Source organism: Atta cephalotes, assembly GCF_000143395.1.
Source record: "Atta cephalotes unplaced genomic scaffold scaffold00001, whole genome shotgun sequence".
Lineage (NCBI taxonomy): Eukaryota > Metazoa > Arthropoda > Insecta > Hymenoptera > Formicidae > Atta > Atta cephalotes.
The window spans coordinates 7,365,189-7,369,689 of NW_012130065.1; positions in this window are offsets into that span (position 1 = coordinate 7,365,189).

The window sequence follows — 4,501 nt, forward strand, 5'->3', positions numbered from 1 at the left end:
GAGAGAGAGAGAAAGAGAGAGAGAAATCATTTATATATTTATTTTTACTAAATGGAATTAATGTAAAATTTGTTGATTTGAATAGAAAAACAAAAAGTAATATTTCGAATTTTATGTTTTTTAGGAGGAGCTATAGTAATAGTATATAATTATAGTATAACATAACATTAGTACTCTATTTATTTCCTTAATCCGTCTGCGCTAATGAGTTAGAAATAATTATGTTGAGCAAAATAAGATTCATATATCCTGCATTTTATGCAAACAATCCCATATTCCGTTCCATATTCACCGACTACAATAAAAGATGCTCTTAGAAGCATTTAAGCTATAGACTTTTCGTATTAACATTCATTTATTATTTATTTTTCCTGCCTAACGATAATCATAACGAGCTCACGCAATTACGAAAGAGGAAGGCGTTAATAGTAACAGCAATGGCATGGACGTATGCAACATCTTTATGCGATGTATGCACAAAGATTATCCGATGACAAATGAACAGACACATGGCTCGCGTTGCCTCTCCTTTCCTGTTATACGATTAATGTTAGAATACCATTCTCTCTTGGCCACGTCTCAGTATCACAGCTTCTCACTCTTACGCGTCCCGCGAATATATACGTAACATTGCATGCTAATTGCTCGACTGGTTCAAGTAAATCCCCATGAAATTACAAGAATGGTATAACATCACCAGTGCCATTTCGCTGTACCCGATAATAGCTAAGTCGAAAGTTCCTGCGTAATTAAATCTCTACGGCATGTCGCTTAAACTTATCGTTTCTTCAGCCCTTCTGCATTAATGTTCATTTACACGAACATCCAGCAGTCACTAAAATTTAAATGAAAACTTTAGGTCTTTGGCACGATTCACCAAACATGAAGACTATTATTCAAATCATTATACGTTTAATTAACATTATTCTGGACAAGCAATTATTGAATATAAGAAATACAGAGAGAAATAAATTGTGTTATTGTAGAATAATTTATAATCTAAATTTTGGATATAATTTCAGAAATAAACATATTTCAATATCCTTTAAATTTAATATACGAACTAACATAATAGAGAAATGCTAAAAAGAAAATATTTTCATAGATTTAATTTGTCTTTATATGTAGAAAAATATTCGAAAAATAATGTAAGTAAAATGTCGCTTTTGCGAAATAGAAAAATTTATACAGAATCGCATATATATTCCTCATATTCGCTTATATCGTTTAGTAATATGCAAATACGTACAGAACGTTCATTCGCGTGCGTTATATTGGTTGACGTTTTATTGAAGTCAGATTTGTTATTCTCCTTGCTTTTCTTTCCTGGCGACACTGCCGGGATCCACGTGTATGTCAGAGATATGAAATTAAATTTATGTCAAAGATAATTGTCATATCGCAACGATGCAACGTCACTCAAGTTTCTTGCTGCCATAGTGATGTAGTGATGTTTCGCATCAATGGACATTTATAGACGCATTTATAATTTATGCATATGCAAATGACCGGAATTAAAGAAACATAGTGGCGTCTATAAATAAAACAAAATTATGTAGAAAGATACTGACTTAGAATTGAAATCTGACGAAGAAGAAATAAAATCTTCTTCAAAATAAAAACTTAAAGACTTGAAGAAGATATTGAAATTCTATGAAAATTGTTAAAAAACAAAAAATTATTTAGTGTTCTTTTAATAATTTATGACATATTACTTTATAGATCGGTTTGAATCTTTTTATAAAAAAGAAACTCAAAGAATTTTATTACCTATTACAAAATTACAAAATATACAACTTATCATTTAATACAATATTCGATTTTAAATAGATTTTTTGTTCAATCTTAACAAAATCTGTTCTTATCAACTAATACGAACAAAAAATGAATACGTGTTTAATATTGCTTTGTGTATTGTAAAATTTTCTTAACTTGTTGCAGTAAAAAGATTCTCTATTAGTTCATTAAAAAAGGTAAAGAAGATATTAATTATGCTATAAGAAAAAAGTTAAATATTGCTCAAGAATAACATGTATCATGGAACAGAATAAGTTTTCTACGTATATACAGATGATATTAGCTCCTTCCTCAGAAATGAGGACTGTCATAGTAGTGCCACGTACGCTCAAATTGGATAACTTTAATTAGGTATCGTTGTCTGTGAGAGAAAGTTAATCGAAACTTTTCACAAGTAATTATACAAGATTATGCATCAAATGCAAAGACTAATTTTTTTAGCATTAATCTAAAATTAAACGTAGATATTCATAATCAGGTAGATATTTAAAGTTGCAAATTTACTCAATCAATCTTCTAAGCTTTATAATTGTAAATTATATATTTTCTGAACGTAGTTTTTATATTCTAAAAGCATATACTTTAGACAAAATAATTGTGTGAATAAACATTGATAAGTTATGGGAAAGATTTAAAAAACATTAGGATATCTTAAATCCTTCATTAGAATCGTTTAACTGTTTTTAGAATGTCGTTATTTTGAAATAATATTTCAAATTTATATCTTATTACATATCGATTGCTTTGTTCTAATTGATTGAAAAGTAATCATCAATCGTTATTTACAGTCACGTAATCGTTAGTATGATTACAGTTTTAACAGAACAAGCAATCAGCAATTAATTAACTGCATATTAGTACCACATTCAGTATCCATTATTGATATAATGGTCTCAAATATCAACGACTGAATGCAAACACCGGAATGTGACGCCGGATGTAATATCATGACTCTAATCAAAATTCTACGCAAAATCTCCCCCAAGAGCGAGGTAAGGCGCTTATAGTGTTCTACTGTCTAGCCTCGTCGTCGACATCGATTTTCAAAGCGTACTTGAACCTCTTTAACCCTCTCTTGCGGTCGATCGATCTTGTGTGCGGTTACACGAAGAGAAACGCGCAGATTTAATGAGTATTGGCATTCGAGAGAAACTCAATACGAGTGTCGATCTTCTGTGATCGTGCTCTACTCGACGACAATGTAGGAAAGGAGATTAGTATTCGTTTATAAGTAATCTTAGAAGCACGCAACGACGTAGAGGGATACGTAGGATGAAATGGGGCTGGTGACGGACATATCAAGGAAAAGAGAATGAGAAACGCACACTAGAAAGGCTGGAGGGGTTGAAGAGAGAATAGTCTCTCCCGCGTACTTTACGAGCGCCACAAAGTGTACACATTGTGTTACAAGCAGTCAAGAAGATGGGGTATGCGAGCGGTCGTGTGTACGCATCCGGTCTCATTGTGCGCTCACCCACAGTGTCGTGCCACAATACTATCGGTATAGTAGCGTTTATATACTGCGTCTACAATCAACGTTAGAAACCTCGATGTAAACGTCATGGAGTGCAGTGGTAGATTACAGCGATACCCGACGTATATCAAATCCAGAAGCTCAAGATATCGGGCATACTGTTGGAGAAGGTTGATTCTCATGCGACGCGCTTTGATCTACGACGATGGCCTAAAGGATTACGTATACATCGCATTATTCCACATGGATAAAGGACGGATCTCAAAGAATTTTTCAGTATTTCACGAATCGGACAGCAATCTTTTTATACATTGTGTTAGAAGAAAATATACTTTTACAATTTAAGCGGTAAAAGCAGCAAATAATACTTTCTTATTGTAATGCATTTAAATTTTGTGAAAATTATATAATATTAATATTTTAAAAATATATAAATAATGAAATTTTAACGGACTTATAAAAATGTGCGAAGAATATGTTTTTCATGTCTAATAAACATTGATTCTATAATCGATAAAAAAGTATTGAAATATTATACAATTTTACTAAATGAGCTTAAGGTTTTTATTTTTCATTTTAATCATATTTTTCATGTGCGTAAATTTAATTATTAAAAATACAATGAAGAAACTATAATATCTTTTTATATCATAATCATATAGAAAAAAATATATAGTAATATATAATGAGTATTCATGTATATTATATGTACAATATATTATGAATATTTAGTCTTATCAAAATATGTATATTGAAGTGCATAATAAATTAATAATCGCATAAAACGTTAAATGAAATAAGAGTGTATTGATAAAAGACGTAAACTCAAACAACCTTGTTGCATTTTAAAATATACTCTTCTATACTTATAATGTATGCAACTGGAATTAGAAAAAGGAAGAAGTCAAATTGTCTTATATGCGTAACAACGCAAAGAGTACAACGGCAAAGCACCTGGATAAGGTTACAAAAGTCATTATACGTTTAATTAAGGAGAAATCCCATAATCCACTAATGAGCGTAACGATGTCGCCGAAAAGAAACGTAGGCACCGCAAAGAATAGGAAGAAGTGCTTTTTTCCCTGGATTTTGCGCGGCTACCAGCAAGCCTTTGCCCTTAATTCCGTAATACGAATATATGTACATACCAGCAAGGGAAGAGAGAGAGAGAGAGAGAGAGAGAGAGAGAGAGAGAGAAGAGAGGAGGAGAGAGAAAGAGAGAAGAGAAGA